The sequence below is a fragment of the Semicossyphus pulcher genome, unplaced genomic scaffold (genome assembly GCF_022749685.1).
Source record: "Semicossyphus pulcher isolate SPU_LCO1_2020_fin unplaced genomic scaffold, fSemPul1.0.p SCAF_11, whole genome shotgun sequence".
Taxonomy (NCBI): Eukaryota; Metazoa; Chordata; class Actinopteri; order Labriformes; family Labridae; genus Semicossyphus; species Semicossyphus pulcher.
This window is the reverse complement of record NW_027211615.1, coordinates 2,690,001-2,697,500: the sequence shown is the minus strand read 5'-3', so window position 1 is coordinate 2,697,500 and position 7,500 is coordinate 2,690,001. Positions and strand designations below refer to the sequence as shown.

At 46.4% G+C, this 7,500-nt stretch overlaps 25 non-coding genes across 25 annotated transcripts; all 25 read left to right on the top strand.

Moving 5' to 3' along the window:
* The first annotated feature begins 29 nt into the window (after positions 1-29).
* LOC138587529 (5S ribosomal RNA) lies at positions 30-148 on the top strand. Its single transcript, XR_011307525.1, has one exon. It is a non-coding gene; the product is annotated as a 5S ribosomal RNA (ribosomal RNA).
* A 182-nt stretch (positions 149-330) lies between these two features.
* LOC138586909 (5S ribosomal RNA) lies at positions 331-449 on the top strand. The gene has a single exon (XR_011306963.1). It is a non-coding gene; the product is annotated as a 5S ribosomal RNA (ribosomal RNA).
* Positions 450-664: 215 nt separating this feature from the next.
* LOC138587528 (5S ribosomal RNA) lies at positions 665-783 on the top strand. The gene has a single exon (XR_011307524.1). It is a non-coding gene; the product is annotated as a 5S ribosomal RNA (ribosomal RNA).
* A 182-nt stretch (positions 784-965) lies between these two features.
* LOC138587527 (5S ribosomal RNA) lies at positions 966-1,084 on the top strand. The gene has a single exon (XR_011307523.1). It is a non-coding gene; the product is annotated as a 5S ribosomal RNA (ribosomal RNA).
* A 249-nt stretch (positions 1,085-1,333) lies between these two features.
* Positions 1,334-1,452, top strand: LOC138587526 (5S ribosomal RNA). The gene has a single exon (XR_011307522.1). It is a non-coding gene; the product is annotated as a 5S ribosomal RNA (ribosomal RNA).
* A 182-nt stretch (positions 1,453-1,634) lies between these two features.
* On the top strand, positions 1,635-1,753 carry LOC138587525 (5S ribosomal RNA). The gene has a single exon (XR_011307521.1). It is a non-coding gene; the product is annotated as a 5S ribosomal RNA (ribosomal RNA).
* Positions 1,754-1,935: 182 nt separating this feature from the next.
* On the top strand, positions 1,936-2,054 carry LOC138587523 (5S ribosomal RNA). The gene has a single exon (XR_011307519.1). It is a non-coding gene; the product is annotated as a 5S ribosomal RNA (ribosomal RNA).
* A 182-nt stretch (positions 2,055-2,236) lies between these two features.
* Positions 2,237-2,355, top strand: LOC138587522 (5S ribosomal RNA). Its single transcript, XR_011307518.1, has one exon. It is a non-coding gene; the product is annotated as a 5S ribosomal RNA (ribosomal RNA).
* Positions 2,356-2,537: 182 nt separating this feature from the next.
* LOC138586353 (5S ribosomal RNA) lies at positions 2,538-2,656 on the top strand. Its single transcript, XR_011306436.1, has one exon. It is a non-coding gene; the product is annotated as a 5S ribosomal RNA (ribosomal RNA).
* Positions 2,657-2,838: 182 nt separating this feature from the next.
* On the top strand, positions 2,839-2,957 carry LOC138587521 (5S ribosomal RNA). Its single transcript, XR_011307517.1, has one exon. It is a non-coding gene; the product is annotated as a 5S ribosomal RNA (ribosomal RNA).
* Positions 2,958-3,139: 182 nt separating this feature from the next.
* Positions 3,140-3,258, top strand: LOC138587424 (5S ribosomal RNA). The gene has a single exon (XR_011307426.1). It is a non-coding gene; the product is annotated as a 5S ribosomal RNA (ribosomal RNA).
* A 182-nt stretch (positions 3,259-3,440) lies between these two features.
* Positions 3,441-3,559, top strand: LOC138587520 (5S ribosomal RNA). The gene has a single exon (XR_011307516.1). It is a non-coding gene; the product is annotated as a 5S ribosomal RNA (ribosomal RNA).
* Positions 3,560-3,774: 215 nt separating this feature from the next.
* On the top strand, positions 3,775-3,893 carry LOC138586352 (5S ribosomal RNA). Its single transcript, XR_011306435.1, has one exon. It is a non-coding gene; the product is annotated as a 5S ribosomal RNA (ribosomal RNA).
* Positions 3,894-4,075: 182 nt separating this feature from the next.
* LOC138587226 (5S ribosomal RNA) lies at positions 4,076-4,194 on the top strand. The gene has a single exon (XR_011307264.1). It is a non-coding gene; the product is annotated as a 5S ribosomal RNA (ribosomal RNA).
* A 69-nt stretch (positions 4,195-4,263) lies between these two features.
* Positions 4,264-4,382, top strand: LOC138587519 (5S ribosomal RNA). Its single transcript, XR_011307515.1, has one exon. It is a non-coding gene; the product is annotated as a 5S ribosomal RNA (ribosomal RNA).
* A 215-nt stretch (positions 4,383-4,597) lies between these two features.
* On the top strand, positions 4,598-4,716 carry LOC138587080 (5S ribosomal RNA). Its single transcript, XR_011307125.1, has one exon. It is a non-coding gene; the product is annotated as a 5S ribosomal RNA (ribosomal RNA).
* Positions 4,717-4,898: 182 nt separating this feature from the next.
* Positions 4,899-5,017, top strand: LOC138587517 (5S ribosomal RNA). The gene has a single exon (XR_011307514.1). It is a non-coding gene; the product is annotated as a 5S ribosomal RNA (ribosomal RNA).
* Positions 5,018-5,199: 182 nt separating this feature from the next.
* On the top strand, positions 5,200-5,318 carry LOC138587516 (5S ribosomal RNA). The gene has a single exon (XR_011307513.1). It is a non-coding gene; the product is annotated as a 5S ribosomal RNA (ribosomal RNA).
* A 182-nt stretch (positions 5,319-5,500) lies between these two features.
* LOC138586554 (5S ribosomal RNA) lies at positions 5,501-5,619 on the top strand. The gene has a single exon (XR_011306624.1). It is a non-coding gene; the product is annotated as a 5S ribosomal RNA (ribosomal RNA).
* Positions 5,620-5,801: 182 nt separating this feature from the next.
* On the top strand, positions 5,802-5,920 carry LOC138586836 (5S ribosomal RNA). Its single transcript, XR_011306895.1, has one exon. It is a non-coding gene; the product is annotated as a 5S ribosomal RNA (ribosomal RNA).
* Positions 5,921-6,102: 182 nt separating this feature from the next.
* LOC138587515 (5S ribosomal RNA) lies at positions 6,103-6,221 on the top strand. Its single transcript, XR_011307512.1, has one exon. It is a non-coding gene; the product is annotated as a 5S ribosomal RNA (ribosomal RNA).
* A 182-nt stretch (positions 6,222-6,403) lies between these two features.
* LOC138586424 (5S ribosomal RNA) lies at positions 6,404-6,522 on the top strand. The gene has a single exon (XR_011306502.1). It is a non-coding gene; the product is annotated as a 5S ribosomal RNA (ribosomal RNA).
* A 182-nt stretch (positions 6,523-6,704) lies between these two features.
* On the top strand, positions 6,705-6,823 carry LOC138586586 (5S ribosomal RNA). Its single transcript, XR_011306653.1, has one exon. It is a non-coding gene; the product is annotated as a 5S ribosomal RNA (ribosomal RNA).
* Positions 6,824-7,005: 182 nt separating this feature from the next.
* LOC138587514 (5S ribosomal RNA) lies at positions 7,006-7,124 on the top strand. Its single transcript, XR_011307511.1, has one exon. It is a non-coding gene; the product is annotated as a 5S ribosomal RNA (ribosomal RNA).
* Positions 7,125-7,306: 182 nt separating this feature from the next.
* LOC138587513 (5S ribosomal RNA) lies at positions 7,307-7,425 on the top strand. The gene has a single exon (XR_011307510.1). It is a non-coding gene; the product is annotated as a 5S ribosomal RNA (ribosomal RNA).
* Positions 7,426-7,500: the final 75 nt, after the last annotated feature.

The following is a 7,500-nucleotide window of genomic DNA, read 5'->3' as shown; positions in this document are numbered from 1 at the left end:
TAAAAGGCCCGATTGAACACACAACTGTCGCTTACGGCCATACCACCCTGAACACGCCCGATCTCGTCCGATCTCGGAAGCTAAGCAGGGTCGGGCCTGGTTAGTACTTGGATGGGAGACCGCCTGGGAATACCAGGTGCTGTAAGCTTTTTCATTTTTCTGTGATGGACAGGAGAGGTGCTGATGCTGCAGGCCTTGAAAAAGTTGGATCAGACACTCATGTGCAAGAATGTATTGAATTCATCCTAGAAAAAAAACACAGTAAAATATGAAGAGATTAAAAAGTGCCAAAATGCATTTTTAAAAGGCCCGATTGAACACACAACTGTCGCGTACGGCCATACCACCCTGAACACGCCCGATCTCGTCTGATCTCGGAAGCTAAGCAGGGTCGGGCCTGGTTAGTACTTGGATGGGAGACCGCCTGGGAATACCAGGTGCTGTAAGCTTTTTCATTTTTCTGTGATGGACAGGAGAGGTGCTGATGCTGCAGGCCTTGAAAAAGTTTGATCAGACACTCATGTGCAAGAATGCATTGAATTCATCATAGAAAAAAACCATGACAAAATCTTTGACGAAAAGTATAAACAACGTTAAAAATACAGCCACATTCTTGCTGCACCATGCCACGTCTTTAAAAGGCCCGATTGAACACACAACTGTCGCTTACGGCCATACCACCCTGAACACGCCCGATCTCGTCCGATCTCGGAAGCTAAGCAGGGTCGGGCCTGGTTAGTACTTGGATGGGAGACCGCCTGGGAATACCAGGTGCTGTAAGCTTTTTCATTTTTCTGTGATGGACAGGAGAGGTGCTGATGCTGCAGGCCTTGAAAAAGTTTGATCAGACACTCATGTGCAAGAATGCATTGAATTCATCCTAGAAAAAAAACACAGTAACATATGAAGAGATTAAAAAGTGCCCAAATGCATTTTTAAAAGGCCCGATTGAACACACAACTGTCGCTTACGGCCATACCACCCTGAACACGCCCGATCTCGTCCGATCTCGGAAGCTAAGCAGGGTCGGGCCTGGTTAGTACTTGGATGGGAGACCGCCTGGGAATACCAGGTGCTGTAAGCTTTTTCATTTTTCTGTGATGGACAGGAGAGGTGCTGATGCTGCAGGCCTTGAAAAAGTTGGATCAGACACTCATGTGCAAGAATGCATTGAATTCATCCTAGAAAAAAACCATGACAAAATCTTTGACGAAAACTATAAACAACGTTAAAAATACAGCCAAATTCAAGAATGTGGTGGGGCAGATGCCCCACCGCATTCTTGCTGCACCATGCCACATCTTTAAAAGGCCCGATTGAACACACAACTGTCGCTTACGGCCATACCACCCTGAACACGCCCGATCTCGTCCGATCTCGGAAGCTAAGCAGGGTCGGGCCTGGTTAGTACTTGGATGGGAGACCGCCTGGGAATACCAGGTGCTGTAAGCTTTTTCATTTTTCTGTGATGGACAGGAGAGGTGCTGATGCTGCAGGCCTTGAAAAAGTTTGATCAGACACTCATGTGCAAGAATGCATTGAATTCATCCTAGAAAAAAAACACAGTAACATATGAAGAGATTAAAAAGTGCCCAAATGCATTTTTAAAAGGCCCGATTGAACACACAACTGTCGCTTACGGCCATACCACCCTGAACACGCCCGATCTCGTCCGATCTCGGAAGCTAAGCAGGGTCGGGCCTGGTTAGTACTTGGATGGGAGACCGCCTGGGAATACCAGGTGCTGTAAGCTTTTTCATTTTTCTGTGATGGACAGGAGAGGTGCTGATGCTGCAGGCCTTGAAAAAGTTTGATCAGACACTCATGTGCAAGAATGCATTGAATTCATCTTAGAAAAAAAACACAGTAACATATGAAGAGATTAAAAAGTGCCCAAATGCATTTTTAAAAGGCCCGATTGAACACACAACTGTCGCTTACGGCCATACCACCCTGAACACGCCCGATCTCGTCCGATCTCGGAAGCTAAGCAGGGTCGGGCCTGGTTAGTACTTGGATGGGAGACCGCCTGGGAATACCAGGTGCTGTAAGCTTTTTCATTTTTCTGTGATGGACAGGAGAGGTGCTGATGCTGCAGGCCTTGAAAAAGTTTGATCAGACACTCATGTGCAAGAATGCATTGAATTCATCCTAGAAAAAAAACACAGTAACATATGAAGAGATTAAAAAGTGCCCAAATGCATTTTTAAAAGGCCCGATTGAACACACAACTGTCGCTTACGGCCATACCACCCTGAACACGCCCGATCTCGTCCGATCTCGGAAGCTAAGCAGGGTCGGGCCTGGTTAGTACTTGGATGGGAGACCGCCTGGGAATACCAGGTGCTGTAAGCTTTTTCATTTTTCTGTGATGGACAGGAGAGGTGCTGATGCTGCAGGCCTTGAAAAAGTTTGATCAGACACTCATGTGCAAGAATGCATTGAATTCATCTTAGAAAAAAAACACAGTAACATATGAAGAGATTAAAAAGTGCCCAAATGCATTTTTAAAAGGCCCGATTGAACACACAACTGTCGCTTACGGCCATACCACCCTGAACACGCCCGATCTCGTCTGATCTCGGAAGCTAAGCAGGGTCGGGCCTGGTTAGTACTTGGATGGGAGACCGCCTGGGAATACCAGGTGCTGTAAGCTTTTTCATTTTTCTGTGATGGACAGGAGAGGTGCTGATGCTGCAGGCCTTGAAAAAGTTTGATCAGACACTCATGTGCAAGAATGCATTGAATTCATCTTAGAAAAAAAACACAGTAACATATGAAGAGATTAAAAAGTGCCCAAATGCATTTTTAAAAGGCCCGATTGAACACACAACTGTCGCTTACGGCCATACCACCCTGAACACGCCCGATCTCGTCCGATCTCGGAAGCTAAGCAGGGTCGGGCCTGGTTAGTACTTGGATGGGAGACCGCCTGGGAATACCAGGTGCTGTAAGCTTTTTCATTTTTCTGTGATGGACAGGAGAGGTGCTGATGCTGCAGGCCTTGAAAAAGTTTGATCAGACACTCATGTGCAAGAATGCATTGAATTCATCCTAGAAAAAAAACACAGTAACATATGAAGAGATTAAAAAGTGCCCAAATGCATTTTTAAAAGGCCCGATTGAACACACAACTGTCGCTTACGGCCATACCACCCTGAACACACCCGATCTCGTCCGATCTCGGAAGCTAAGCAGGGTCGGGCCTGGTTAGTACTTGGATGGGAGACCGCCTGGGAATACCAGGTGCTGTAAGCTTTTTCATTTTTCTGTGATGGACAGGAGAGGTGCTGATGCTGCAGGCCTTGAAAAAGTTTGATCAGACACTCATGTGCAAGAATGCATTGAATTCATCTTAGAAAAAAAACACAGTAACATATGAAGAGATTAAAAAGTGCCCAAATGCATTTTTAAAAGGCCCGATTGAACACACAACTGTCGCTTACGGCCATACCACCCTGAACACGCCCGATCTCGTCCGATCTCGGAAGCTAAGCAGGGTCGGGCCTGGTTAGTACTTGGATGGGAGACCGCCTGGGAATACCAGGTGCTGTAAGCTTTTTCATTTTTCTGTGATGGACAGGAGAGGTGCTGATGCTGCAGGCCTTGAAAAAGTTTGATCAGACACTCATGTGCAAGAATGCATTGAATTCATCATAGAAAAAAACCATGACAAAATCTTTGACGAAAACTATAAACAACGTTAAAAATACAGCCACATTCTTGCTGCACCATGCCACGTCTTTAAAAGGCCCGATTGAACACACAACTGTCGCTTACGGCCATACCACCCTGAACACGCCCGATCTCGTCTGATCTCGGAAGCTAAGCAGGGTCGGGCCTGGTTAGTACTTGGATGGGAGACCGCCTGGGAATACCAGGTGCTGTAAGCTTTTTCATTTTTCTGTGATGGACAGGAGAGGTACTGATGCTGCAGGCCTTGAAAAAGTTTGATCAGACACTCATGTGCAAGAATGCATTGAATTCATCCTAGAAAAAAAACTCAGTAACATATGAAGAGATTAAAAAGTGCCCAAATGCATTTTTAAAAGGCCCGATTGAACACACAACTGTCGCTTACGGCCATACCACCCTGAACACGCCCGATCTCGTCCGATCTCGGAAGCTAAGCAGGGTCAGGCCTGGTTAGTACTTGGATGGGAGACCGCCTGGGAATACCAGGTGCTGTAAGACAGATGCCCCACCACATTCTTGCTGCACCATGCCACGTCTTTAAAAGGCCCGATCGAACACACAACTTTCGCTTACGGCCATACCACCCTGAACACGCCCGATCTCGTCCGATCTCGGAAGCTAAGCAGGGTCGGGCCTGGTTAGTACTTGGATGGGAGACCGCCTGGGAATACCAGGTGCTGTAAGCTTTTTCATTTTTCTGTGATGGACAGGAGAGGTGCTGATGCTACAGGCCTTGAAAAAGTTTGATCAGACACTCATGTGCAAGAATGCATTGAATTCGTCTTAGAAAAAAACCATGACAAAATCTTTGACGAAAACTATAAACAACGTTAAAAATACAGCCACATTCTTGCTGCACCATGCCACGTCTTTAAAAGGCCCGATTGAACACACAACTGTCGCTTACGGCCATACCACCCTGAACACGCCCGATCTCGTCCGATCTCGCAAGCTAAGCAGGGTCGGGCCTGGTTAGTACTTGGATGGGAGACCGCCTGGGAATACCAGGTGCTGTAAGCTTTTTCATTTTTCTGTGATGGACAGGAGAGGTGCTGATGCTGCAGGCCTTGAAAAAGTTTGATCAGACACTCATGTGCAAGAATGCATTGAATTCATCCTAGAAAAAAAACACAGTAACATATGAAGAGATTAAAAAGTGCCCAAATGCATTTTTAAAAGGCCCGATTGAACACACAACTGTCGCTTACGGCCATACCACCCTGAACACGCCCGATCTCGTCCGATCTCGGAAGCTAAGCAGGGTCGGGCCTGGTTAGTACTTGGATGGGAGACCGCCTGGGAATACCAGGTGCTGTAAGCTTTTTCATTTTTCTGTGATGGACAGGAGAGGTGCTGATGCTGCAGGCCTTGAAAAAGTTTGATCAGACACTCATGTGCAAGAATGCATTGAATTCATCCTAGAAAAAAAACACAGTAACATATGAAGAGATTAAAAAGTGCCCAAATGCATTTTTAAAAGGCCCGATTGAACACACAACTGTCGCTTACGGCCATACCACCCTGAACACGCCCGATCTCGTCCGATCTCGGAAGCTAAGCAGGGTCGGGCCTGGTTAGTACTTGGATGGGAGACCGCCTGGGAATACCAGGTGCTGTAAGCTTTTTCATTTTTCTGTGATGGACAGGAGAGGTGCTGATGCTGCAGGCCTTGAAAAAGTTGGATCAGACACTCATGTGCAAGAATGCATTGAATTCATCCTAGAAAAAAAACACAGTAACATATGAAGAGATTAAAAAGTGCCCAAATGCATTTTTAAAAGGCCCGATTGAACACACAACTGTCGCTTACGGCCATACCACCCTGAACACGCCCGATCTCGTCCGATCTCGGAAGCTAAGCAGGGTCGGGCCTGTTTAGTACTTGGATGGGAGACCGCCTGGGAATACCAGGTGCTGTAAGCTTTTTCATTTTTCTGTGATGGACAGGAGAGGTGCTGATGCTGCAGGCCTTGAAAAAGTTTGATCAGACACTCATGTGCAAGAATGCATTGAATTCATCCTAGAAAAATAACACAGTAACATATGAAGAGATTAAAAAGTGCCCAAATGCATTTTTAAAAGGCCCGATTGAACACACAACTGTCGCTTACGGCCATACCACCCTGAACATGCCCGATCTCGTCCGATCTCGGAAGCTAAGCAGGGTCGGGCCTGGTTAGTACTTGGTTGGGAGACCGCCTGGGAATACCAGGTGCTGTAAGCTTTTTAATTTTTCTGTGATGGACAGGAGAGGTGCTGATGCTGCAGGCCTTGAAAAAGTTTGATCAGACACTCATGTGCAAGAATGCATTGAATTCATCCTAGAAAAAAAACACAGTAACATATGAAGAGATTAAAAAGTGCCCAAATGCATTTTTAAAAGGCCCGATTGAACACACAACTGTTGCTTACGGCCATACCACCCTGAACACGCCCGATCTCGTCCGATCTCGGAAGCTAAGCAGGGTCGGGCCTGGTTAGTACTTGGATGGGAGACCGCCTGGGAATACCAGGTGCTGTAAGCTTTTTCATTTTTCTGTGATGGACAGGAGAGGTGCTGATGCTGCAGGCCTTGAAAAAGTTTGATCAGACACTCATGTGCAAGAATGCATTGAATTCATCCTAGAAAAAAAACACAGTAACATATGAAGAGATTAAAAAGTGCCCAAATGCATTTTTAAAAGGCCCGATTGAACACACAACTGTCGTTTACGGCCATACCACCCTGAACACGCCCGATCTCGTCCGATCTCGGAAGCTAAGCAGGGTCGGGCCTGGTTAGTACTTGGATGGGAGACCGCCTGGGAATACCAGGTGCTGTAAGCTTTTTCATTTTTCTGTGATGGACAGGAGAGGTGCTGATGCTGCAGGCCTTGAAAAAGTTTGATCAGACACTCATGTGCAAGAATGCATTGAATTCATCCTAGAAAAAAAACACAGTAACATATGAAGAGATTAAAAAGTGCCCAAATGCATTTTTAAAAGGCCCGATTGAACACACAACTGTCTCTTACGGCCATACCACCCTGAACACGCCCGATCTCGTCCGATCTCGGAAGCTAAGCAGGGTCGGGCCTGGTTAGTACTTGGATGGGAGACCGCCTGGGAATACCAGGTGCTGTAAGCTTTTTCATTTTTCTGTGATGGACAGGAGAGGTGCTGATGCTGCCGGCCTTGAAAAAGTTTGATCAGACACTCATGTGCAAGAATGCATTGAATTCATCCTAGAAAAAAAACACAGTAACATATGAAGAGATTAAAAAGTGCCCAAATGCATTTTTAAAAGGCCCGATTGAACACACAACTGTCGCTTACGGCCATACCACCCTGAACACGCCCGATCTCGTCCGATCTCGGAAGCTAAGCAGGGTCGGGCCTGGTTAGTACTTGGATGGGAGACCGCCTGGGAATACCAGGTGCTGTAAGCTTTTTCATTTTTCTGTGATGGACAGGAGAGGTGCTGATGCTGCAGGCCTTGAAAAAGTTTGATCAGACACTCATGTGCAAGAATGCATTGAATTCATCCTAGAAAAAAAACACAGTAACATATGAAGAGATTAAAAAGTGCCCAAATGCATTTTTAAAAGGCCCGATTGAACACACAACTGTCGCTTACGGCCATACCACCCTGAACACGCCCGATCTCGTCCGATCTCGGAAGCTAAGCAGGGTCGGGCCTGGTTAGTACTTGGATGGGAGACCGCCTGGGAATACCAGGTGCTGTAAGCTTTTTCATTTTTCTGTGATGGACAGGAGAGGAGCTGATGCTGCAGGCCTTGAAAAAGTTTGATCAGACACTCATGT